The 27,941-nt window shown below is 43.9% G+C and overlaps 1 protein-coding gene across 11 annotated transcripts in view; it reads left to right on the top strand.

Moving 5' to 3' along the window:
- Positions 1 to 4,390: 4,390 nt before the first annotated feature.
- The window catches only part of CXXC5 (CXXC finger protein 5), an 88,065-nt gene continuing 64,514 nt past the window's right edge, over positions 4,391 to 27,941 (top strand). For 4 of the 11 annotated variants that reach the window (XM_061587175.1, XM_061587146.1, XM_061587156.1 and 1 more), the window contains exon 1: positions 5,401 to 5,772. The gene's annotated coding sequence lies outside the window, so the exon portion shown is untranslated. Of the gene's footprint in view, positions 5,296 to 5,399; positions 5,773 to 27,941 lie in introns of those variants that run through there. The other 7 variants (XR_009758181.1, XM_061587084.1, XM_061587135.1 and 4 more) reach the window with 4 other exon arrangements.

Genomic DNA, 27,941 nt, shown 5'->3' with positions numbered 1-27,941 from the left:
TATTTTTAAAAAGAAAGTTGTTCCTGAAATTCCTCCCAGGCTTATTTGTGATTGTTTTGCCAGATTGTGTGCTTCCCCCCACCCCTTTCTTTCTCATTTGGACAAGACTTCCACCACTGGGAACACAACATCCCCGAGAACTGACTTTTCAGAGAATTGAGTCCAGACGATATTCCCTTCTCTGTTCTCTGATATATATATTCTACATGGACAAGAAACTGTTCACATCTGACTATGACTTCCTCTCATTGTCTTGCATGGAAGACATTCTGTTTCTTGCATAAGAAAAAACTATGATAGAGAGAGGCTCATATGCCCTGAAAAGAATTTTGCTCAGTTTTTTTTTTTACCCAGGTCAATAACTCTGGCACCAGCAATTATCGACTGGCTACATGTTTGCTTGGAGGAGGTCACATGACCTTTTGACCCTAAAATAGAGAGGAAGGAGACTAAAATGTAGTACTGCAAAAGCAACATTTAAGGATTGTAGGACCAGGTGAACTCTGGATCATCCAATGAATTTAGTTAAGAAAAGGTTAAGAACAAACAAGAGAAAGTGCTTCACACAACATATGGAATCCCCTGCCATAATTGTAGGTGGATTTAGAAAGGGTTAACAAAATTAATGAAAGATAGGCCTATCGGTGGCTGTTGAGTATTAGTCATGATAGCTAAATGGAGCCTCAATGTTTAGGGGTAGTATATCTTTGAATGCTAGGATCTGGAGACAAACAAACAGGAGAGGCCGATTGCTTTCATATCCTGCTTTGTGGGATTCCTTGAGGAATCTGGCTGGCCACTATCAGAAATGGAAAAGTAGATAAAATGGGTCCCCTGGTTTGATCCAGCAAGGTTCTTAAATTCTTATATTTAAATGATGCTGTAGTAAGTGTTCCATTAATTTCTGGTGCCTAACTTTCATAGGAACATAAGAGCCTGCTGGATCAGGCCAAAGACCCATCTAATCCAGCATCCTGTTCTCATAGTAACCAACCAGATGCCTGTGGGAAGCCTGCAGGTAGGACCTAAGCACAACTACACTCTCTCCTGCTGTTTCCAGCAATAGGTATTTAGAAACATATTGCCTCCAACCATGGAGGGAGAGCATAGCCACTGATAGCTTATAGTTGAACTATGCAATTCACTCTCACAAGAGGCAACTTGGATGGCTTGAAAAGAGGATGAGACAAATTCATGGTGAATGAGGCTGTGTGAAGAAGTATTTTCTTTTTGTCTGCCCTGAATCTTCCAACAGTTAGCTTCGCAAATTCTAGTGTCAGAGGGAGAAAAACCTTTCTCTGCCCACATTCTCTACATGTTTAATTTATATCATGTCTCCTCTTACTTTTTCTCTAAATTAAAAAGCCCCAAATGCTGCAACCTTTCCTCACAGGGTTGATCATTTTGGTCGCCCTTTTCGGAAATGTTTCCAATTCTACAGTATCTTTTCTGAGGTGAGGCAACCAGAAGTGTACACAATACTCCAAATGCAATTGTACCATAGATTTGCATAACAGCATTATGATTCTGTCAGTTTTATTTTCGGTTCCTTTCCTAATGATCCTTAGCATGGAGTTTGCCTTTTTCACAGCTGCCACACACTGGGTTGACATCTTCATCAAGCTATTCCCACAACCCCAAGGTCTTGTTCCTGGTCAGTCACCGTTAGTTCACACCCGATGAGTGTATATGTGAAATTAAAACTCCCCCCCCCGACATGTATCATTCTACATTTGTTTACATTGAATTACATTTGCCATTTTACTCTGTTTGGAGAAGTTATTTTGGAGCTCTTCGCAATCCCTTTCTGTTTTAATGACCCTGAACAATTTATTATCAGCAGCAAATTTGGCCACCTCACTCCTCATCCCTAACTTGTTTATGAACGAGTTAAAAAGCACAGAGTCCCAATACCGATCCTTGGGGGACTCCACTTTCGACAGCCCTTCATTGGGAGGACTGTCCATCCAGTTCTACTCTCTGCCTTCTGTTACCTAAGCCAGTTCCTGATCCACAAGAAGACCTCCCATCTTATTCCGTAACTGTTGTGCTTACTCAGGAATCTTTGGTGAGGTACCTTGTCAAAAGCTTTTTGAAAGTCCAAAGTACTTTCTGAGTTTTTGAAAGTCCAGGTACACTTCCATGTCACAGTTTAAAATATTGTTGGGTTAGGATGAGAGAACTGGCACTTTTGCCCAGGTTCAGTTGGTGTGCCAGCCTCACTCTTTCACAGAAAAGGCAGACTAGGTCATTGTTACCCATAAATGCCATGGTCACATCTAGATTAATTTACTGTAATATGCTGTATGTGCATCTACCTCTGAAAAGTGTTTGGAAATATTTGTTGGTAAGGAACATGGCAGAACATATTACACTAATTTTATGTCATCTTCATTAGCTTTCCATTTGTTTCCAAGTCTAAATAAAAGTGCTGGGTTTTACCTTTAAAGTCCTAGTGTGTTTGGGATCCAGATATCAGAAGGACCACCCTTACCCATATGTTGAAATCCTTCTGGAGGCCTTTCTTTGTGACCTGCCACTATTTGAGGTATGCTAGATGGGTATATGTGAGAGGCCCTTTTTGATGGTGGCACCCATGCTTTGGAACTTGTTGCCTTAGGGGCTCCCATCCTATTTTTTCTCAAATGCTATTCAGATGAGGGCTTTGTGTTTTTTTAACCAAGCACAGGTTGATTGCTTCATCCTGCTATTGTTGATGTGTTTACTCTTATTGCCTCTCCTGCTTTATTGACTTTTCATTGATTGTTGTTTTATATAATTTTGTGAGGTGTCATGGGTGTTCTGCAGGGATAAAAGTATTTTATTAGGAAAATGAATAACTATTAGAGACATAAATTAAAACCAGTAACTTATTTTTTTAAAAAAAAATCTGTATGTGATTGCAACATCAAGAGGATCTCTGAGAAATCAACAAGGATCCATCAACGAAGTCATCCATCACACACTCTGGTATGCCAACACACCATTATATTAGACTCAATGATACATCATTAAATTAGAGTGCAACCCCACTTGGCACAACCTGTCTTTTTGTGTATTGTGTACTGCTGTTCTGTGTATTTTTTTTTAAAAGGTACTTCACATGTAAGGATTATTTATACATATGGTACCAGATATTGGGACCCTTAAAATGGTTATAGCACTTAAAGCTTCACTGCTGGTATTATATCAGTGAGCAAGATGCAGTCAAAAACAACCACATGCTTAACTTTCTTGTACTGCAAAGAATGGGATTTAAAGCTGCCCAAGATGGTCTCCTGTGACTGCACTCTGTGCCTTAGCCAGAGCTCAGCAGTGTCTTCCAGGCATCTGTTAACCATCCATGCACGATATTGAGGATGGATTCTGACACTATCCACTCTCATTCCTGCCTAAACATCCCACACATATACTTTCTCACGTGCACATGTGCTCAAAGCCTCTGGGCAAGTCCTGAAGAGCTGAGCTTGCTAGAACTAGAACGGAAGGGCTCTGCTCCCTCCCCTTAGTCACTGTTGTTGTGGGCGAGGGCATCTGGTTCTTCAGAGCCCACACACACTGTGCTCCGCCTGTCCCAGCTCTGTGGGAGGAGCTATACCATTTGCAGCTTCCCATGTACCCAGACATAAGAGGAAGGATAGGGTGCAACTGTTTGTGGTGGAGGAGAGAAAATGGAGGTTCCTTTCCAATAGCAGGATGAGTCCATGATCTTTTTGGTCAGGCTGCCACTGGAACTGGGAGAGAGAGATCGAGAGATCTGTATAGATTAGGGCTCTGACCATATAGATCTCAGTGGAAGATGGTTGCTGAAGAGAGTCCAAGCAATAGCTGGCCCTTGCAGTCATTCATACTGGCATCCCCTGTACCTTTAATCTTTGGTTTGGTGCCACATCTAGCAGCTTAGTGGCATTAAAAAAAAAGAACTAAAATTGTCTCTGTGCATAATAAATACAATATCAAATATCACTCTTTAGTAACCAAAAGCTCCTTTCTTCATAACATTTATCAGAGATTCAGTGACTACCATTCTTTCTGAAGCTCCATTTTGGTAAGAGATTTGTTTACACCCTGGCTTATTCCAAAACAACCAGAGCCTTCCCCTCCTCCCCATGTTAGAAGTGCCCTGCGCTGTTATGGCCAAAGCCATGTATTTCAGAAAGGAACTGGAAGCCCCACAAGTATCCACAAAGGCTACATTTGCCTTGGGAGACCTAAACTATAAATAAAGAAACTTCGATATATTTTGAGGCGCGGCACAACTCACATGCCTGCTGTCACTAACCGCGCTTCAAAGTTTTGCATCCTACTTTAGATTGTTGATATGTGCGCGCACGCGTGTTTCTGTGTGTGCATGTGCGTAACTGTTTAAAGGGGAAGGACTGTAACTGGCAACGTCGCTACTGAAATTCCCTCTGATCGGGGCGGAGGGAAGGGGGGGGAAGGAGACGAGCCACAAAGGAAGTGAATGGCAAGGAGCACTGGTTAAGAAGGTGCAAGGACTGAGGTGGATAGCCACTGTTGCGTCGACTAGAGACATAAGCAAAGAGAGAGGGACCTCCTTTAAAGACCAATGGGTCCATGCAAATGACTCCTGCGGAATTAATCTTGGGAAGGCAGAGGGAAGCTCACCATGAAAGCACCGAGGACGGGGCCAAAGAGAGCACGACCCGCAGGAGAAGAGGAGGAGGTGGAGAAAATGGGCAACTAAAACGGTGTCGCGCTGAAAGTCCGGTCCGGGTTTTGTCTACAGCCCCGGGCATCAGCAATAGCGGCAGCAGCAGCAAGAGCAAGCGGCAGCCTTTTGCAATGTGGTCCGCCTGTGTCGGTCCTTGCAGAGCGAGGATGTAGAGGTGGGTTTGCCGAGAAGGAGCTGTTGGCGAGGGATCGAGCACCAGAGAGAGAGAGGGAGGGAAAGAGGAAGACCTGTTCTCGTCCGCTGCCTTTAGCTTTCCTAACTTATCTGCAATTCCGACTTTGCCAGCCCCGACCTCTCCCTTGTATGCCGGCGACCCACCGACTCGCGTTTTGCAGCCACCCCTGATGTACCCGGTGGGGAGGCGGCTGCCCCCGGGGTCCCTTTCTTCTTCGGGAGACCTTTGGGGCAGGTGTTAAGATCATCACCGTTACGGTGTACGGTCCGGATTTGGATCTTTAATCCGGCTGGCGACAGCGCGCGCGCAACACGCACACATCGACTGCCCGGAGTGGCGGCGGCGGCGGCGGCGGCGGCGACTGCAGCTCCCCTTCCTCGCCGCTGCTGCTCCTGTTTTTTTGCTCCGGATCGTTTTGCCTCTGGTAGGTGCAAGAGTCCGAAAAAGGCCTCCTCTGTTGACTAAATATGTAGATACGGGGCGGAGGGGAGGGAGGAAAGTATCGCGGAAAAGTTTGCGGCGGAGAAATAATTTCCTTTCCCTTCGGGGGCTGCCGGTCGAGTGGCGCAGGTCCTCTGGCTCCCCTCCACATTCCCCATCGCCTTCCTCCGTCCCTCCCTGCCTTCCTTCCGGGGAGGTGTTGCTGCTGCTGCCGCTCCTGCAGCAGCCACGCCGGTCTCAGATCAGTGGCTCCAGACAAAAAGCGAGGGGGGATTTGGGGTGTGTGCCGCGTGCGATTCTCAAGAGCGCCAGCGGCAAAAGAGCAGCTTCGGGAGCTCCCCCGAAGAGGGCGGGCTCTCTCCCCACCCCGAAGTCCCCTAAAACCGAACCGGGGCAGAGACCTCCGCGCCTTTCTCGACGAGGCAGGAAGGGAAGCGGACGGAGGTGGGCTCGGAGTCCTGTAAGTGGAGCCTCGAGGGCGGCTCGGGTGATTCTTGGATTCCTGGATGTTGTTGTTGTTGTTGGGGGGGTACATCGGGGGAGGGAGAGTTCGCGCTTGGCTAGTGGCTGCCGAGCAAAGTTTTGTTTGCAAGATTCAGCCCCCACCCCTCCTTCTCTTCAGGTCGACAGATGCCAGTTTCCCGGGTGCAGGATTTATTGCAGGGGTGTTCGCGCGTCCCTTCCCCCTCGCCGGTCACTGCCTCGGAGATCGAGAGCCCCCATCCCCCCCCGTGCCGTCTAATCGGTGGTTCGTTTCCCAGGTTACAGCCGCGGTGTCTGCAGCCAGCCAGGCGTTGGAGGCTGCTGGGTCTGGCTGACCCTCCACGTCGTGCCTGCTCTGCTTGTGTGAGCAGGCGGCGGATTAGAGCGGCGCCCGGCCCGCGAGGAGCGCCACTGCAGGGGCTGTCAGGCGCTGGGTCTCAGCCTTTCTCGGCGAGGGGCCGCCGGGCGGTGGGCGAGCCTGCCTGGCGCTGCCTCGATTGCCTCCCGCAGCGCCTGAAGCTGGGGGAGGGGGAAGAGGCAGCGATTGCCGCCGCCGCTGCTACTGATGACCTTCACCAAAAATGTGGAGGCGGAGGGAAGGGAGAGACTTGCTGGAAGCCCTTTTTCTTTCTCTGTCTTTCTTTTTGAAAAGAGTTGCATCTCACCTTTTTCTATGGCTCCAGACTATTTAGGGGGTTGGAAGCAAGCGAAGTTAGCAGTCCTGAGCGCTTAGTTGTACTTTCAGGCTATCTTCAGGCAAAACCACTTGCTTTGGTTTTACAGTGTGCTTGTTGCCATTCGCCCGTGTGGCGGTGGCGCTTCTTCCTTTTAAGTTTGGCTGTTAGCAGTATGTTTCCAGACTTTCTGGTTGTATGTCATTCCACAGAGTTTGTGCTGGTGCCTGCGAGGGAATCATGTGGGACAAGCCATGCCGTTCTGGCACAGTTGATTTCTTCTTCTCCATGGTCAGCCCCTTTCCACTCCCTGATAAGAGAAACGAAGGCTGTGGGCACACTAGTCGCTTCAAAAGCAACCAGAATGGTTTTTCTGGCTGTGTTTTAAAGCGACTCGGCCCTTGGCTGGACACACCTCCCTTCCCCACTGCTGCCTTCAGACCTTTTAGGACCACCCACAGCAAAGTCTTGGGCCAGTCACTGTCTCAGCCTGAGCCTACAGCAAAACATTTCCATTGGCCATACCTGGAGGGGCAATGGGTTGATCTACCAATCAGTTGTGAAATCTGCCAGAACCTGAATTAAAAAAAAAATACCCAGGAGCTGATCTGACCAGGTTTTAGAGTTAAAAGGGGTAAAGTTTGACAGGCATTATGTGCCCCTGTTTTCAGACGACAGATGTGGAGACACACTGGAACTGGCACAACAGTAAACATGTCTACTTTAAGTTGCTTTGCCTTTCCATACCCATCCAGCCTCATCCCACACCCTACCCCCACACGTAGCAAGCTGCCTCCTCTGGCAGCAGCAGGAAACGACTTCCAAGATGGCACTGGGCATGGTCATGAGGCAAGAGAAAAGCACTCCAGGAAATCGAGTGCAATTGCATGCCTCAGGGCAACTTGGCACTTCCCCTCAACTGAGACTGTGTAGCCAGTGAAGTTAGGGACCAGAGTTGCTACCACTAAATTGATTCCCTATTCCCCAGCCAACGCAGGGCCTTCACAGTCAGGATGTCTTGTCTGTTTTGCCTTTTGGTTTCATGACATGTCATTTGATCCTCTGTTGGTGTTCTGCTGGCTGTTGTGATTGATGGGAAATTCCAAATGGGCACCAAGACGAGATTAGGTGAGAGAACCTGCCAGAAGTATACTATAGTCTCCTTCCATTACTTTTCTTTCTTTTGCTGGTTACTGGACTGGAGATCTAGAGCATTTAAGCATTTAAATATAGCCATATTGTTCTTTAGAAGTCAGGAAGTAATAGTATGTTTTGATGATGGTTTGAGTATTACAAATATTGTATATTAGCAAAGGGTTCATTATTAGGAACTTAGGCTGAGCCTGGTTGCTGGATCAGGCCAATGGTCCATCTAGTCCAGCATCCTGTTCTCACAGTGGCCAGCCCTATGCCTATGGGAAGCCAGCAAGCAGGACCTGAGTGCAAGACCAGCACTCTCCCCACTTGTATTCCCAGCAGCTGATATTCAGCCTCCAACAGTGGAAATTAGAACATAGCCATTATGGCTAGTAACCATTGATTGCATTAGCCTCTATGAATTTGGTCTACTTTTTTTTAAAGAAAAGCCATCTAAATGGGTGGCCATCACTGTCATATAGCTGGCTTTGGGTGTGGGGAGGGAGGACTTTCATAGTGCAAGGACTTTGGGGATGGGGAGAGTGCAGTGGATGTCTCCATACTGTGCACACAGATATTCAGGCAAGGATTTGTATCAATTTGGGCTGTGCCATGTAGTGTCACCAGTAGAGGGCAAGTTTTGACCTCTTCACTAGTATGTATATCCTAGTGCAGCATTTTACTTTCTCCCATAAAAATGAATGGCTTCATTCACTCTTGTGGAAAAAAAGTAAAGGGAACAATATTGAGGTATGCCTGAATTTGCTCACCGCCCCTGGTGACCTCAGCCATTGAGAATCGAGCCTGTTGCATATTCATCTGCAAATGTATTCACTCTGTTTTGGGTCACTTGGTGTAATGAAATTTTGGGAACTGACAATATACTATCCTTAATGCTTGCCCAGCATAATAGTTTATCCAGTCACAGTACCATTAAGGCTGGAGGTTGAGATTACTTTTCCGGCCTTCCTGGTTTATTTGACTTCTTAATATATTTTTTCTTTGCTCAGGTGACCAGTTATTTAACATGTGGCCTTCACTATGGATCATAACCATAGTTATGTATGTACAACAAAATTGTACACAGAGATTGTGATATGAAGTCCTATGTGTTCCCGGCCCTGCTTAACTCAGACCACTGCTGTAATCTTTTGGCAAATGATGGTTAGAGTTCATGGGAATCAGTCTAGCAACGGGAGCAAAGAACTGTAAGAACCAGAATATTTGGGAACCAGCTGCCAGAGTATATCCTTATAGGCCAGGGTCATCCTACAAAAGCTCCTGCTGCCTTCAGCAATTGGGGATCTGGACTCTCCCCCAACAAAGTAAATCGACTTAAACACCGGTTGCTAAGAAATACTAATGATCCTAATATCAGATTTCTTTAAGGTATTGCTGCTGCATCAGAAGGAAGTCTGAAATGACCTGCTACAGCTGGCCTTTAACAGGCATGAGATGAATTCTCTAGGCTTCCCAGTCTTAATCAAGGTGACATTGCCACAACTGAGTGTCTACAGCTATGTAAAAGCCTGCTATCATTTGCTGTGTCGATTAAAATACCTAAGCTTGCCAACTCTAAATATCCAAAAGAAGGAAAACTGGTGTCTTCCGTAGTGCTCTCCTCTACAGAATTTTGCAGTGATGTACTCTATGGAATGTAGTCATGCTGAAATGAAGCTTCCACTGTAGTCTACAAAGCTATCATGTTCTGGGGATGGTAGTTAAGGGACAGACTTTCTAGGTAAGAGATCTCAGGGATACCAGTGCTTTTGCATTCTTAGTGATAGTGGGGAAACACAAAGTACATCCAGATAGACTGGCTGCAGATGATCAGATATCATTGCTCTGATATCTGCCTATGTACAACTGACCCGTCTTCTTACTGTGATTGCCATGATGTTCCAGAGGAAACAGCTACTTCACTTTTTGGGGGGAACTTCTGGTTATAGTATGCTGTGCTGAAGTGGTAACGCAGGATGCTGCTATCTGTGTGAGCCCTAAGAAGTGCAGGTGGGTGAGGCTCAGAAAACTGGGTTTTACCATACTCAACTTGTGTAAGAATCATTTGCATATGAACATTTGCTAGGATATTAATGAGTTGGAGCCACTTAATTTTATTCCAGTTCTAAAATATAAAATGCATATTCATAATTATCTGTATTTCAAGTTAGTGTGTGTGCGCGTGTGTATGAGAGAGAGAGAGAGAGACAGACACACACACACACACACACACACACACATCTCCCATTACAAATTGATGCACCCGTCAGTTAACTGCAAATATGGAAGGAGAGCAGGTAGGTGTTGTTTCCTCAGTTTGCTTCTGCTTGAACACCTTTTGCAGACAGAGCTGGAAATCTGGCTCATAAATGGTTTGGGGAGCAAAAAGTGGCTGAAAATAATTGTGTAAAGCCTTTCTTAAAGTCACCCAAACCAAGAAAATCAGAGCTGAAAGTGCACTTCCTGCTGTTCTTTCCTTTTGTGCTTAGAGAAGTCTTCAAGCCATAGACATTTTTTAATTTTTGCTTTGAAAAACCAAGACCTACCAAACATGGAAGGGAATCGTAAGAGGTCCTCTGTGCTTGCTTTCTGAGTGATGAGTAACCTTCAGCAGGATCACAGGAGACAACATATAAATAACCCTGCTTTTTGTCTCTTAATGAGAGAGCATCTCTCTTGGAGGAAATAATTCTGTACATAAAAAGAAGAATATGGGCATTATATAGGCCTTTACTTTCTACTATGAATACTTTTTGGGATATTTATCCAACTAGATGATGATGATGAGACTGGTGGTATTCCCTGAAAATTAAGAAATGTGAACAGGAACTGATCTTATGGAACATTCAGTTGCTCTAGGAGTAAATAAGATCTCAAGGCAATTTCAAAGGAGAATAACTCATTTTGTTACTTTCTTTGACCTCAGAGGTCTTGAAATAGATGATCTGAGTGGTTTGGACCAAGAGTAATGTAGGCTGCCCTCCTTGCCCCTTTTTATTGTGCTATAATGTGAATTTACCATTTGCTTTTCTTTGTAATGTGCAAAGGTACCCTATACCCTTGTTGTAGAAGCAGGCCTATTTTGTTACCAAATTCAGGAAGATAATCTTCTGAGCCTTTAGGACAGGGCTCAAAATTTGGCCTGCAGGGTTGTTTCCTCCAAAATATGCGAGCCGTATGCAGCAATCCAGTAAGCAACCAAAGCCTGCTGATAGGTGGAAGAGCTGAAGCCTGTTTATTGCAGGCATTGGCTACCTGCTGGATCACTGAGCTGGGCTTGCAAACCTATTTGTAAGCCCTGCACAACAATCCAGCTTTGAGACTCCTGCCTATTATAGGTGCGACAGCTGAAGCCTGCTGCTTTGCAGGGTTGTCCCTCCCACCTGTAAAAGTTTGCTTGCGGAGGCAGGGGGGAAGTAAGGATCTGGCCTCTTGAGCCAAAAAGGTTTCCCACCCCTGCTTTAGGAAGATAGATGGGGTTAACTCAGCATCTATGATGCTGGAAGTAACTTTGCAGGAAAAACCTGCCTATAATCCTTTTGTTTGGGAAAACTATGCCTAAACTCTGTTCTCCATATATTTCAGGTCCTAGGTAATCTGCTTCTGCACATTAAAATACGTTATGATCAAATGACAGTTCAAAACACTGGATGAATGAAATTAATGTAGTAAATGGGAAGAATGATTTAAATGTAGTTACTGGTAATGTGAATGAAAACCAATCTTTGAATGGATAAACTTGTCTGGGAGTGTTGTTGATGTGCTGTAAATGCAAAGCGCACATTGCAAAATTCAAACATCTAAATGTGGATTAGTCAGATGGCAAAGGTTTGTTTTGATAGATCCAAAAGGCACATTTTATGGTTGCAGACGGTATGCTCTCTGTACTGAATATTTCATGTACAAGTGTCTTTCCACTAATGAATTTAAAAAGAACACACACACACACACACACACACACACACCTCTAGTACTTGGAGTTTACTGCTGCTTGGATGGATAGTCAATGAGCTGCTTTGGGCATCAAGATAAACCATGGTTTACCATGATGGGACTGAGCCATAGTAAGCGTCCAGCTTGTGTGTGCCCCCTCCTGCTGCACAGCCATGAGGAGAAGATTGGAAGTGTTTGCTTCCATTTTTTATTAGCTGCAGTTTACTTTTATGTCAGAATCCTAAACTGTGGTTAAACGTAACTATGGTTTGTTGAAACAAGCCAGCTTCATAATCCATAGTTTGAAGTTGGCTTAAACCATAGTTAAGATTAACCACATTTTGTCTAGGTTCAGTTGAAATGACAAGGTGTACCTGTGGTTAATAAAACGAGAAGGAAGCAAAAGTTTCCGATCTCCTCCTTGAAGCTGCACCAGAGGGAGGGGGGAATGCACATGCCCGAGACTCACTGCAGCTCATTGCCATCATGATAGCCTATGGTTTAGCATGATTTCTGAACTGGTTCTATATCCATTGTTTATCTCAGTTTATAAACATAGGAAGTTATATATAGGGTCAGGCCATTTGTCTATTTCATCCAATGTTGTCTAATCTAACTGGAAGTGATTTCTGAGGTCTCAGGCAGAGGTCTTTCCCAGGCCTGCTGTCCTGTTCACTGGATATGTTGTGGTTTGAACTTCGGCCCTTCTCTATGCATAGCATGTGCTTTCCCATTGAACTATGGCCCATCCCTTCATGCTAACATACACTGCTAGTGTAGACTGCATCTCATTCTGTGTCCTGGTCATCAACTTTCCCATGTTATCCCACACCACAATGTCTGCATAAACATAGGGAAATGTCCCTCATTGCATTGTGGCTTCTTTCCTATGACAATGTTTTAGAATTTTTTAAAAATGCATCTGATTGCATACTGATCTGCAGCAGCTGAAATGTAATTCTTTGTTCTCCCCGCCCCCCCCACAAGCTTTGCACAGTTCTGACTGTGGCACCAGCTGTGTTTCTGACCTTGGACTTCCCTAGCTCCCCCCCCCCCGTGTTGTTGTTGTTTTGCACACTCCGGCAATTATTGGTGTCTCTGTGTATGGATGCACAGCTGTCTGTCTGCATATACTACATTATTTTTTTTAAAAAAAGAGATCAGATTGCAGTCCAGAGAGGAAAGTAAATATGGGCAGGAAATCATGAAGAGCAGCAAAGGAAAACTGGAGATAAACCTGGACAAAACAAAATGTGAAGAATTGTGACCGAGGAAGAGTGATGCAGTGTTGCGTAATGTGAAATTAGTTCTAAGGCCATGGCAATGGAGCAGTCACTAAGCTAGCTTGGCACTCTGCACAATAAGCTTTGTTGATCCAGGTGCAGTTGGGTCCACATATGCTCGGATAGAATTTGGCCAGCAAGAAATAGCTGCAGCCTGATGATGACTGAAGCCCCAGGATTGATCCAGCTGCTGCAGCAGCAGCAGCAGCAGCAGCAGCTTGGCAGGCAGACTTGTGAAATTAACAGGCTGAGGAAGCATCCGGAGACATTTGCTTCCAAAAATCTGCTTTCAACTTTGGTAAACAGATATGGCTGTTATGGGTATGGCAGGGGAACAATGGTGGAAAAAACAAAAACGTGGATGGTTTTTTTGTCAGCAGTTCTGAATCAGAATAAGTTCTGTTGCTTTGGGAGAGCTGAAAAGAGTTCTCTTTTCTGAAGGTCCAACATGTTTGCAGTTTCTTAAGGTATGTGGTCTAGACTGTGTGCTCCTGACAAGTAGTGTAGAAGTTCATTTGAGGGTGGTGTTTTTTGATTTTTAATAAAGATGATGGTGATGGTGATGGAGGTTTCAAAAGTGCTGATTTACAATGCACTCTAGTCACTAATGGAAATCAATCAAAATTTAGTGCAGTCAAACAGAATCTTCAACATGAATATCTTTTGGTTCCAAATATTATAGAACATCCAATAAAAACCTGAAAATGCTAATTTCTAATTTCTTCACATTTTTTTAAAAAGCAGGCCAGATTTTGTGTCTGATGCTGTTTAGTGGCCAAAGGCTTTGTCTTCTACAGAGAGTTTGGTCATAACCAAGTCTCGCTGTGGGCTTACTCCCTAGTGCAGGTGTGGAGAACCTTTGGCCCTCCAGATGTTGCTGCACTACAACTCTCATGAGCCCAATCTAATGTGGCCAGTGGCCAGGGATGATGGGAGCTGTAGTTTAGCAACATCTGGAGGGCCAAAGATTCCCCATACCTGTCTTAGTGCACTTAAGATGACTGCCTTAGTGAGGCAGTTAGGTAAAGTGACACAAAGTACTGGTTTATGGTTCTTCTAAACCCCAGTATGGATGGCACCCTATATTACATTTGTGGTGTGATAGGTAAGTGGGAACTGATATATTTTCACTTTGATGGGATTTACTTATTTGGAAATGGTGGAATGCATAGGACAGCTGAGGTTCTGTAGAATATCTGAATTTCTTGTGGAGAGATTTGGATGTAGCTTGTAATATCTTAAAGTTTAGAATACTAGTTTGCTTTTACAAAATATGTTATATCTGAAAAGTCTATAGAAACTTTGCAGGTTTGAAATATGGAAAACACTACTTTTAGATTTAAGCAATTGATTCCTAAAGAAGTTGAACAAATTTAAGTAGATTGCTATAGAACTGCAAATGACATCACAGTATCTTTAGAGATGTTTATAGGAGTTCGTGTTATTTAGACAACATGACAGGCATGGAAGTTTGATTGTACCAAAGTTAAGGTTGGTTGGCTTGAATCTTTCTGGACTAATGGCAGTGTGTGACTGTGTTTGTATGGGAGTTTTGTTTTTTCCAGTACTCTTAAAGTGTTTGTCATGTGATAATGATTTCTAATTAATGCAGTTTTTCAAGGTGGGTTTGGGCAAGTCTGATACGGTGTGTGAGGTTTCCATTCTGGGATTGCTATGGTCAGTATTATTGTGGTGTGTTTGAGGTACACATTATGTATGTGTTGAATTGTGTGTTGATTGGAGTGGGATAAGAGAAGAGAGACTATGTCTGACAACACATTTGCTGGTTATTGCGGGGTTGTGAATGGGTGAAGGGACTGTATGATCAATTATGGGTCTCTCTCAGAGCTTGGAAAAGTTACTTTTTTAAACTACAACGCCCATCAGCCCCAGCCAGCATGCCCACTGGATTGGGCTGATGGGAGTTGTAGTTCAAAAAAGTAACTTTTCCAAGCTCTGGCCCAGTTAAGCCCACTCTAGCATCTGTCCTAACTATCGCTGTTGCTATAGTTGATAAAAAAGAGGAGAGCTCAAGTGTCTGGGAGTGAAGACCTTCCTGGGCAGATCTCCAGAGACACCATCAACTCCTCACCTAGTCTACCCTACTCTGTGGCCTTTAAGAGAAAGGCATTTAGCAGGTCGCGCTCTTGGATGGCTTTTAAAAATTGTTACTCATGGTGTTGTGGTGTTGTTATTTTTTCTTTAAAATTTTTTAATGTTGATAATGTCATGTTCATTTGTCTCTTATTTCCCAATCTGTTCAATAGCCTTAGATGGATTTACTTGCATATTAGGGTTTTAAAACATGTGGGGACCCTCCACGAATATAGAAGGCTCCCTGCTGCAGATCAGAACACCAGGGAAGGGGGAATATGTGCTCATCCCCACTGCCCCTCCCTTATGTTTACCACTAATTTACCACTAATACCTGAGAGGGCTATTACCTAAGAGTTATTAAAAAGTAGCTGATGGTGTTATAGCGGAGGTGTACAGTTGACATATGATGTGGACATTTTCAGTGATTTCAAAATTCAAAATTTTGAAGTGAGATTTATACAAGAAATAATATGACAATACAGATTTTGAAATCTGGTACATTCACATATGAACGTGACGGAGATTGAGATGAATTTTGTGAATGTCTGCAGCCATTTACATTTAGGTAAGCGGTCGGTGTACCTTTTATATTCAAAAAGTGGGAGAAAGATTATTTTTGAGCAACTTCAACTGGGATTGTAGAAAAGAATTATGTGACTCAACTTGAAACCCACAGAACCTCAAAAAATGCTGCTTTTCTGTCAATAACTGCATGTACAAATGGCTTAATTTGGTGTTTATGCATATTATTTGTTAGATTACTTCAGAACACTAGTAGGAGGCTAGGTCTGATGATGTTACAGGAGTTCTTGGGCAGAGCTTGGAAAAGTTACTTTTTTGAACTACAACTCCCATCAGCCCTATCCAGTGGCCATGCTGGCTGGGGCTGATGGGAGTTGTAGTTCAAAAAAGTAACTGTTCCAAGCTCTGTTCTTGGGGTATGCTTTTAAGTTCACTATCCGCTCTCACAGGATGCCAGGCAGGTCAGAAGCAACGTAAAAGCCCAGACTTGCATGCTGCTACTGAAATAACCACTACCCAACATTAACTGAAAGGGTGCCCAAGATAATTTAGTCCCACGAGTGAAGATTCTAAGGGGTACACTTGGAGGCACTTATAAGTTTGCAATGGGCAATGGCCAGGCCGAAAGCTGCATAAGAGTCATGGTTCAGCTCAGTTCAGTTGCATTTATTTGCGTAAAACCAAAAGTCATCACAAAACGAGCCATGACTCATACATTGCTTCTGATGTGCCTGGCAGCCAAGTAGGGTCTGAGTACAGGTCAGAATCCTCTATGGCACCACAGGTGATTCTGGGGTACATTTTCAGTCCTTGACCTCTGTATTCATATGCCAGCGGGCCAACTTGCTAGGGTGGAGGACTGACCAGTGATGGCAAAGCTTTCTTTCTGTGTGTGAAATTCTGTATGCAGCCTGGCATTCGCATTTTTAAGTGTCCACATTTATGCTCATCTCGCTATGCAGCCTATACAGCCTCTTTCTGGCAACTATGACAAGCCCCAGCCTCCTTCCCACCGTTGGGACTGCAGAGGTGGGCAGGGGCTATCCCAGCAGATGTGTAGTGATCCTTTCTCCATCCTCAGCTCCAAGGCTGGGTTTGGGAAGAAGATTGGAGGTTTGGCCTTTGTGTTGCCAAGGTGCTCGGAGTCCCTTGGCCGCCCAGCAAACTTCCTGCCAGCCTTTCTAGCACCAAACGTGTCTCTGGCATTATGCAAAAATGCAGTAAAAAGCCAGCAACAAGGGAGGGGCGGGGTCCTGCTGGCTTGACTGTCAAACGTTTCAGACTCTTGCTGATCATCCCAGAGCAGAACTAGATGTTTGGCAGCAAATGTGGGGTTAGGAATCTCATATTTGCTTCCAGCATTAAAACTGGGCATTTACAGTGGAGAGGTAGCAGGCACCTCTTCCCTCTGGCCATCTTTTTCTCCAGCCTGGTTCTGAGACCAGATTTCCCTGCTGAGAAAAACGATGAAGCACTCTGCTCCTTCCTGGTATCTCCCTTGGAACAGTCTCCTTCCTTCTCTGTCTTGGCACACGGAAGCCAGATGATGGAGGGCTCCTGTATTTACCCCTCAACATCTATTTCATTTCAGCTCTAATTGTTATAGACCTCAGTTTCTATCCCACATTGTCACAGAACTGTGTTTGAAACAGGCTAGCAATCCTTGAGTCCATACATATAACGTCTGCTCCTTTTTTAACGGGTTTTGCAGGAAAACCTCTTAGTACTGAACTGCCCAACTGCTTTTGAAACTTGAAAGAAAAAGTAGTTTGTGCTTCAGTTCTAGCAGTCTCTGCAGGGAAAATCTCAACTCTCTTCCTGCATGATCTCTTGTGGTGTTGACTTCTCTGGTTCTCTGCCATTATGTGCAAAAAGCTCCAGTGTTTACCCCTTGCCCATGATCACCTTTGCCTTACCTGTTGCCTGGCCAGGAAAGGGAAATTGAGGTCCTGGTGGATAGCTCAATGAAAGCGTTAGCCCAGTGTGCAGCAGCTGCGAAAAGGAGGGAATTTTATGCTAGGAATCATTAGGAAGGGGAACAAGAATAAAACTGCCCCTATCATGATGCCTCTATACAAATCTATGGTGCCACTTGGAATATTGTGCACAGTTCTGGTGGCCACACCTCAAAAAGGATATTGGAGAGCTGGAAAAGGGGCAGGAAAGAGCAAACAAAATGATCAAGGGGCTGGAGAACTCCTCTAGGAGAAAAGGTTGTAATGTTTGCGGCTTTTCAGTTGAGGAAAAAGTATAAGGGAAGATATGATAGAGGTGTATAAAATTCTGCATATGGGGGAGAAAGCAGATACAGAGATGTTTTTCTCCTTATTTCATAATGCTAGAAGCTGGGGTCATCCAGTGAAGCTGATTGTTGGAAGATGAAGAACCGTCAAGAGGAGGTACTTCTTCACACTACAGATGGTTAAACTGTGGAAGTTGTTGATGATACAAGATGCAGTGATGCCACCAACCTGGATGGCTTTAAGGAAGGATAAGAGAAATTCTTGGAGGATAAGTCTGTCAGTGGCTACTATTCATAATAATGAAATTAATATCCGACTCTTCCTCCTGAAGGATCCCAGGGCAGCAATGATGGCTATATTACCACCAGTATCAGAGGTAGCATCCCTCTGAATATCATCAACTGCCGGGGATCGCAAGCAAGATCGCAAGCAATGCTACTTGTGCTGCCTGTGGACTTTCCATAGACGTCTGGTTGGCCATTGTGAGATTGAGCATACTGGGCTAGATAGGTCTTCAGTCTGATTTAGCAGGGCTTTTTTTATTTTCATGTTCTTCTCCCGCATCTTCTTATGTAAAAATATCAAAAATATGTAAGATTCCAGCTCAGCATGCCTATTATGCAAGTTCCTGCAAAATGAGCAGATTTCCATAACTTTGGTGCAGATTAGTCAAGTTTTTTTGGTAAAAGCTTAAAAAAAATACTTGGACTCTGGATATAACCTTACAACAGTGCAAACTCTGGTGTTTGAAAACCAAAATTCCTTTCCATCTTAAATTGGCTTTATTCAGGAAGACCTATCCTCTTCTTTACAGCCACACTTTGGCACTTAAAGATTGCCCTGCATTTTCACCTTGCTTTCTTAGCCTCTAGAATGGATTCTCTCCGGCGTTCTACAATTGCTATTCAAATGCCTTCTGTGCTGAGAAGAATCTGAATTTCCTGTCAGCAGTAGGTTTCCATGCTTTGTCTGGCTGCCACTTCATCACATGCTTTAATTGCCACATCCAGGCTTACGAGTAAGCGGGAGCCAGCCACCTCCAACCTCTCAATCCCCAGGGTATGCACCAACCACCTCCTTCTCAGGCTGCTGTGGGCAGTGGATCTCCTTTGCTCTTTGGCAGCTGTAGTGACCTGCTCCAGTCTTTATCTGCCTGCTTCCCCTCCTTTCCTTTGCTATTGGCCAGCTTGCTTTTATAAACCTTTGGTTCCAAATAGGGGTGTAGTCATGCAGGATCTCGAGGGGTCTTAGGCCTTTTAATTTTGGGGGCTGAGCAGGGTTCCTGTGTCTCCAGCATCCTACAAGCTAACTAGCATCAAACAGGAGTGTATTAGTCACAGAGAAGTGTCCTCTAACATGCTTCCTTGCCCTTTCCTGCTGATTGGAGCCAATCAGAGTGAAAGGTGGGAAGTCAGGCACACTCTCCTCTTTCCTGCTTATTGCTTCCTAGGCATTAACAAGGTTCTCATTCTGAATCCCACAGCAAAAAAAAAAAAAAAATGGGGAGGGGGCATAGCTGTGATTAACATGAAGAGACCCTGCACTTCTGAATTTGCCGCCACACTACCGATCCCAAAGCAATTCCAGGATTGCAGTTGCATATGCTTATACATAAAGACAGCAGCCTGATCTGGAAGTGCACTCCACTTTGGAAAAGCACTCCTACCTTCAGGCCAGTTGTCCCTATTCCTATCCAGAACTTAATTCAGAGGAAACTGGTTTTGGTTGGCAGTAGACTTTGGCTGTACCCTGCACTGATTGGATGACAGCTGTGATGCCATACTTTTACCCACAACTTTGTACAGTTTTCCAATTTTTGTTCAGTTGACCAGGCTTTTTATTTTTTTTTTAAATGAAAGTGCTGAACAATCTTTTAATAGTGTAAATGGTATAAAAACAACACCACCAAATTTGCTTCCTGAAGTGTGGGGGAGTGGCAAGGGTGAGGGCTAAGTTGATGTTGGAACTACTGTTAATGTGCATCCACTTAAAGATTGCAGTGGTGGGGGAAAGCCTGTCTCAAAGCCAGTAGGGAAAAAACGTGGTGAGTGCTGTTTTGTTGTACGTTTGTACACACCCTAAGTCCATTAATAGTTAAACTTTCAGCTCATAGCTTAAACTCACTAGACCACGAAAAGCCTCCATTAGTTACTCATGCTCTGTTGCTCAACTAGAATATAATGCTGAAGGGTTTTTTCCTGTCTCTGCTTCAACTTCTGAGGTGTTTTCTGGGACTTAACTTCTGAAAAGTAGCTCAAATAGCTGGAAAATTCTGGCACTTCTCTTTAGTTCTTTCTTCACATTATTTCTCCCTGATAGGGAGATGGGCAGATTCAGAAGCACAAATACTATCACAGATGTGTTAAAGAATCCCCCTCCCCAATATGTCTTTCAATAGAGCTCTAATGTGGCCTGATATGATGACATCACAGCACTGTGTGCTTCCCTGCCATTTAGCAGCCCATAATGTCGGGTGAGAAGGGGATTTGCCAAACAATTTGTGACATCAAATTGCAATACCAATTTCGTTAGATGTTACAGAGGGGGAACTAGATTGGGGCCTGCCATTTTTAGTACCAGCTGCATGCTTACTATCATGTCTGGTTTGGCCTTTGCTGTAAAGCCTTTTAAATTGGGGATGGGTTTGGAACACTATAGGAATATAACATGGATTGAAATGTGTGTATATTTCAAGCTTGTAAGTAGCTGCTTGTGAAGTAAAATTTGACACCATTTTTCCTCCTGTCCTGGAAGGGAACGCTGTGTTGATTGGGAGAGAACTGACACTGTTTTTTTCTTTTAGTTTTTTGATGTAACCAAAGTAAATATGTATCTGGACAGATATTCTGAAAGAGTGAGGGGAAAGACAGGAAGAACATATATTCATAAAATAATTATCGGACATGTTTATAAACAGTATCAATTTTCAAGAAAAATCTGTTCTCAGTGGCTGTATCAAGAGGACTGGAGAGAAAGCAGTAAGGATGGAGGCATTCCACTATAAAGCCGTGCATCCTACAACTGAGAGCCAGTGTGGTATTATGGTTAGTGTATCGGACTAGGACCTGGGAGACCAGGGTTTGAATCCCTACTCAGCCATGAAGCTCACTGGGTGACCTTGGGCCGGTCACTGCCTCTCAGCCTAACCAAACTCACAGGATCGTTGGGGGGGATTAAATGAGGAGGAGAACTGTGTATGGCACCTGGAGCTCCTTGCAGAAAAGTTGGGATATAAGTGCAATAAATAAATAAAATCCTAAATAAAATCTGATATGCCAATCCAGTATCACCATCATTGTACGAGGCTAGATGATACATCATGGGCAGAGCAATCCTCAGGGGGATGAGATTAATTGATGAAGGAGCAAGCACTTTCTAAGCCCCTCTGTTTGTTCTGGTCAAGGTAGAAGATGCAGGAGCATACTTTTCCAATTCCCCCTCTCCATCTTTTTAATCCCTCCCATTGACACTGATGGAAGGTAAAGCAAGTATACCAGCCCCAGGGCTGACATTTTTTTTACCCCTTTCAGGGGAATGAGGGGGATCCAAGATCTTCCCTGCTCTGCCCTGTTTCTGGCCCCACTGCCCACAGAAAATCAACCGTGGCAGGGCTTGTGTCTGCCCTAAGGCTTTACTGCTGTTATGGGAAAATAAAGATCCTCCGTGGCGCAGAGTGGTAAGCGGCGGTAACGCAGCCGAAGCTCTGCTCATGGCTGGAGTTCGATTCCAACGGAAGGAGGAAGTCGAATCTCTGGTAAAAGGGGTCGAGGTCCACTCAGCCTTCCATCCATCCGTGGTCGGTAAAATGAGTACCTGGCATATGCTGGGGGGTAAATAATAATAATAATAATAATAATATTTAATTTGTTTGTCGCCTATCTGGCAAATGGCCACTCTAGGCGACATACATTAAAATGAGATAAAATACAACAATAACAATGCAGTCATATTAATAACAGTAAATAAAAATGCTGGACAGTCATCAATACATATAAAAACAATTATATTAACAGCATACAATGACAAGATCAAGGAGATTTACCCTTCCCAGGCCTGTTGGAATAGCCATGTCTTCAGGGCCTTGCGGAATACCTCTAGGGAAGGGGCATGTCGAAGGTCACATGGGAGGGAGTTCCAGAGAGTGGGGGCCACCACAGAAAAGGCTCTCTCCCTAGTACCCACCAACCTAACTATTTTGGTTGGCGGGATTGAGAGAAGGCCTTGTGTGGCTGATCTAGTTGGGCGGCATAGTTGGTGGCGGTGGAGGCGCTCTTTCAGGTAAGCTGCACCGAAACCGTACAGGATTTTAAAGGTTAAAACCAACACCTTGAATCGGGCCCAGAAAACAACCGGTAGCCAGTGTAGATCAAATAATACTGGCGTAATGTGGTCCCGGCGGCGGCTGTTGGTAAGTAAGCGCGCCGCTGCATTCTGTACAAGTTGTAATTTCCGGGTCGTTTTCAAGGGTAACCCCACGTAGAGCGCATTACAGTAGTCCAGACGAGAGGTGACCAGGGCATGCTGGGGAAAGGCTGGGGAAGAAACTGGCAATCCCACCCCATATATATGGTCTGCCTAGTAAACGTCGCAAGACATCACCCTAAGAGTCGGAAACGACACACACTACAAGTGCGGGGACACCTTTACCTTTTTTATGGGAACATAAGAATAGCCTGGCTGCTGCATCAGGCCAAAGGCCCATCCAGTCCAGACTCCTTTTCTCACAGTGGCCAACCAGATGCCTATGGCCAGCCCACAAGCAAGACATAAGTACAACAGTGCTCTTCCCCCTTGTGATTTCTAGCGGGTGGAATTCAGGGGCATACTGCCTGTAAGAGTGGAGGTACATGCTAAACTTTAAGTACATGCTTAACTTTCTTATACTATAATCAGTGGGACTTGAAACTACCTAAGTAGTTTTTAAAAAGTGTATCTCTGTGTAAGTACTAGCTATCTTAAAATTGGCTAGGTGGGAATGCTTTATATGTTGGGAGAACTTATGAAGACAGAAGTTTGCTACATCCTTTAATTCAGAGCAGAATTCCATTTTATGCATGTACAAGCAGTGCTTTTCTTGGGGAAGAAACAAATGAGGTGCTGGTACTCATATCCTGATAAAAACACGATGGGTGCCAGCACAAAATGTCTGCCAAGGGCAGTAAATATTTTTTTATTTTTTTTAAAATGGTGGATTAGCTGAGAGAGTGTCACCAAATTAACTTTAAAGCTGAATGGCAACTTGAACCCAGGTGGTCTCAACCTGTGTGTCCTACTGCAGAGGGTGCTGGATTTTGGCTGTCTTAGAACCCCCACACTCCATCAGTGGCTTCCCTTCACTCCCACTCCACCATGGGGTTTCAAGCACATTTCCGCTCACAATCATAGATTTAGAACCCCTGGGAGGGGCCACTAAAGGGAGAATTTGAGGCTGGGAAAACTGTGAAGTAAATATTGAATGCCTTTTGTCCTTCTGAGGTTGAAGGTGATCAGGAAGTTACTCATCTAGCCCAAGAGCTCAGCTATTTTTCACTTTTGTGCTATGAGAGAAGGGCTTTTCCAGCCATTTATCTCTCCAGCCCCCATTGCTTGAGGACCTCCAACTGATTCTCTGTAATACTGAACTTGGTTTTCCTGTTCCTGTCAGTAGGACATTGAAATGGGTTCACCCACAGAAAAAGATAGGGAATTTTGCATTATTGAGGAACTTGCTACTTATGCAGAAGTAAAAAAATCATTTGTAAATGAAAGAAGAGTAAAGGGCTTTCAAAAAATAACCTGACAAAAGACTCAGTATACTTTCTGCCTTCCAAGAAATATATGAAATAGATGGCAGTTGAATATCATAGAAAAAAATGAATAAATTAAAAAATATATGTTTGGTGTGTTTGTAGAATTGAGCTCTTTACAGTTTATAGTATCCGGAAGCTTATAATTGGGGTTGGGAGATTATCACAAAGAGGTGTGCACTCCCATTCTTGATTCTCTGTCTCTCTGCCTGCCCGCCCCAGGCCAGGCTGCTATAAGTGTTTTAAGATCTTTGAGCTGGCCCACAAAATCAGCAGTCTCCATGCTATTGCATTATTGGCAAAGAATTACCAATTATGTATTCTTCTCCAATTTTTGTTACAATAGATCAGGCTTTTCTAATTGGTGCCCTTCAAATGTTTTCTGGGCTCTGCTGAAAAGATGGAGTTTATAGGTGAATTTGAAGACAGGAGAGCTGTAGGTTTGATCGTTTGTTTTGTTGGAGGTATGAGTGTGTGTGACCTTTTCAAGTTAAGGTTTACATCTCGAACAAAAAGAGGGTTAAAAGAGCTTCCGGAGGGGTTCATACTGTTTCTGACATGTCATTTACACATCAACAGTGAATTCATCCTCCTGCCCCCTGTCCTTTTAAAAAAATACTTCTTCATTTTGAAAGTGGTACTTCATTTAAAAACACAACAGTTGCTTTTTGCAAGTGAGAAGAATTATCTTCTGAATGCTACCCCTTCCCCCACCCGATGCTTGCTGGAAATGGTCTTGTTTTCCTCATGCATACGGACACTTGTTATGCAAATAAAAGGATTCTGAGGCCAAAAGCTGGTACCATGGCAAACTCTTGCATTTCATGGAAATCTTTGGAATAGCTGGTATTAACAGTTAGCTTACTTGCTACAATGAACTTAAGAGAACAGAGGACTGAGTTTGATCCACAATGTGGAATTGTCATCTTTCAGGTTATTCCTTGGGGACCACTTCCCATGTTATACAAGCCATTCCCTCATTTGAAGTTGCAATATGGGAATCGTTGCAGAAATGAGAATGGAATTTCAGCCAGAGTTACTACCATATTTCTTGACAAAGAATCTGTGCCTTTTAACAGCTGTATAACAGGCAGAAGCTAAACTGTGTTTTCCCAGCATGCAGGTGCGGTGAAAGGAAAAGCCAGACCTGCTGAATTTGTGCCTGTCATGCATCTGATAATGGCACAGTACCTCTATCAGAAAAGAGTTATCATGTGTTGACTGATAGATCACAGCCATATACCTGAAACAGACTCTCATCTGCAGCAGCACTCAGGGATGCATTTGACTGTATGATTTTAAGAAAACTTATCTGGAATTCTCTCAGTGACACTTATCTAAACCTGCTGTAAGGATGGGGCTACAAGTCACATGAGTCATCCCTCATGTCTGAAACAGCAACATTGGAAGTTCAGACTTGTCTACTTGCAAAATGGATTTTCTGTGTCGCATGGTTCAGTAAGTCAAATTTACCACCTCATCTCTCCCCACCCGCATTTCAGGCAGTCCCCTAACTTGTTTGAGCTAATTGTGAATCCAGAGAATTAAGAAACTGCAATCCATGTTATAATTCACCAAGAAAACACTATCGCCAAAAACATCCCCGTAGAGACCAGAATACCCTCCCCACAAACCCAAAACTACAAACCCATAGGGAAAAGTTGGCATGTGTTCCAGTAGAAGTCACATCGATGAAACCAATGAGCCCTTGAGATCTGAAAATTATGTCTATAGAAGATGACTGTGGGCAGGCATATTCTGAGCCTCTATCTCAGACCATCTCTCTATTTTCCTGTGTTGGCCTTTAAATAACCGGTTGCCTGGTAGCTAGGGAAAGTTGTCAACCGGTCATGCTCCTGCAGCCACATGGAAAACTGGGGAAGTCCATAAGACACGTGGCAAGGCTTTAAATGGTCACTGTGCTACAAACAGTGATCTGAAAAACAAACACCAGATTCAGTTCCTCACTGTTTAAAAGGATCTTGTACAATACTTTCTAATGATGAGCTTTGGGAGAAAAATATATTCAGTGGAAGCAACAAAAATTCACAGAACATTGAGTGTTTTTAGGTCCATATTTGTGTATCCTCCCTTCCTTCTCTTTGTTCCCTCATCCACCCACATCCACACCCTGGCATGTGTTTTCTCTATCTTGCATGTTGCAGAATGGTTTCAGACATTATGTCAGTGCAAAAAATAAAAAACCAGGAAGCACATGTGCCCCATGCTGCTTGTTCCTATCATCATACTGCCTGGGGCAAAGCTTTCATACCTTCACATATCTTCATACTGGAAGATGCAACAAACCAACAGATCAGGAACTGGGGAACACTTGTACTTTCTGTGCTCATCACACAGATGTAATAAACGAGGAACTTGCTCCCAGGTTGATTGCCCTATGAGGAGAGACTAGGCCATGAGCACTCAGGCCATACTCAGATACAGGAGTAATCATTAGTTCCCGTACTTGGAAAGGCACATTTAGGGATGCAGAGCTTGGCATCCTGGCATCTTCAGGCTGCTAAACCCTGCGTCATTGAAGGTGCTTCTTACTCTGCTTCTTAGGTCTGCTTGCTGATACTCAGTCCCAGCTCAGTGGCTGTTGCTGCAGCAGCAAGGGAAGTAGGCATTTGGGGAGCACCAACTGCAGTCACCAGCTCTGACCCTGATTAGTACTGTAGGAAATGAAACTGGTGCCAGTGGCTAGTACTGGTGTGGAACCAGGCCAATAGCCAGAAATGTTGTGCTAAGAAAGCATAATGGTTGTGGGTGTGTTTAGCAATTCACAAGTAGTACAAGTAGTCCAGTCAACTATTTATTTGTATTAAATACTAATCAACTTATTATTATTATTTGATTTATTAATCGCTTGTTACCCAAAGGTCTCCAAGTGACTTACAACAGTGTTAAAAACAAATATATCATAGTATCAAAACAAAATAATAAAACAGCAACACTCCCATGCTGTAAAATAAATGGTTATTCTTATAACATTTAAAACGTCAGCGGCTAGTTCTTGTCACTTAACCTTTGCGTTCCATGGCGGGGACGCTGGAAAGTGAGAGCAAGAAACAGTGAACAATTATGTTGAATTGGGTTACCATATTCCAGTCCCCAAATCCAGATGGTCTAGTTTGCATACTATGCAAGTCATGTGGTAGGAAGGAAAAAGGTTATGCAACCCCCCCTCCTGCTGACTTCCTACTCCAGATCACCCCTTTCAAAGTTGCTGTTATAGGAATGAAACGGGTTTATCTAGATCGTTTTCTTGCTTTATTTTACAGTGTTGTTGTTGTTGCTGTTTTGTTTTGTTTGTATACTCTTATTTGTTTTTGTTTTTAACAGTGCAAACAAAAAACAATTCAGGGAAGGGATCTGGAATATACCTGAGAAGGTCAGGCCTCTGTAGGCCTTCTTATGGTTCCAGCCCTGTGGTGATGAATGAGGCGGCTGAGCAGAAGTTTTTCACTTCAAACATTTGAAAACAGCCCGTGTGCTCTTGCAGTGACACAGGGCTCTTTGCGTGCAAGCTTCCAACCCGGCTGCAGTATTTAATTGCGGTTTATAATAGACAGCCAAATATATGACCTGTCAGCTCCATCCAGGTATGAGCTTTTCCAGATGAGAGCATCTGCTTTGGCTTTCATGAGTAGGGCTGCTGCCGGCCCAGCCAATAGGTCTGGTTTTCTGTAGTGTAAAGTCCTTAGCAGCCGCTGCCATGCCACAACCGCCTGCCTACCCGCTGGGCTGGATTCTAATATCTTTCAGTCCTTCCTTTTACTAGAAATCTGAGCATTGGAGCCAAAGAAAACATGGTGCAAGTGAAAGGTAAAGCTCTTATCTGTATGTGTATTCCAGGTATCTCCTACAGTGCTTAAATGCACATGTCACAAGTGTTGGCCCACACCTCCAGTGGATGCCAATTGTCTATGCCAGTGGGATGGCACATGTGGTATGCATTTAAATGTGACCGGGTATATTTTAAATACTTCCATAGATACACTGTTTTACCCTTGGTCCACATCACATTGCTTTCAGCCTGCAATGGAGGGAGGAGTAGAACTGGCAGTCTACAATGCCAGACTTTGTACTTCAAATGTTTTCTTTCCCCTTTCTTACCATTAATTTCCTATTTTCAAAATTTTTTTACTGTTCTATATGCTTCTGTACTATATACTGTATTACTGTTGAAATGTGCATTTTCTTTACAGAACTAATGTAAAAATATCAAATGTTGAGACAGCGTGTGTGTTTTTTTAAAGGATGTTTCTACTTGCCCCAAACGCCAGCATTTTTGTTTTTGCAAAGATATTCACTTACCAGCCTCCCACGCCACCCTTTCCCCATTTAATTTCAGTCATAGCATAAATATAAAACTTGGTTCCCAGTAAGGGTCTGTCAGCCACTGCTGAGCTGGCTATTGTGTTTTATACCTACTTTATGATGCAGTAAACATTTTGTGAATAGCTGA

The sequence above is a fragment of the Rhineura floridana genome, chromosome 1 (genome assembly GCF_030035675.1).
Source record: "Rhineura floridana isolate rRhiFlo1 chromosome 1, rRhiFlo1.hap2, whole genome shotgun sequence".
Lineage (NCBI taxonomy): Eukaryota > Metazoa > Chordata > Lepidosauria > Squamata > Rhineuridae > Rhineura > Rhineura floridana.
This window is presented reverse-complemented; position numbering and strand designations above follow the sequence as displayed.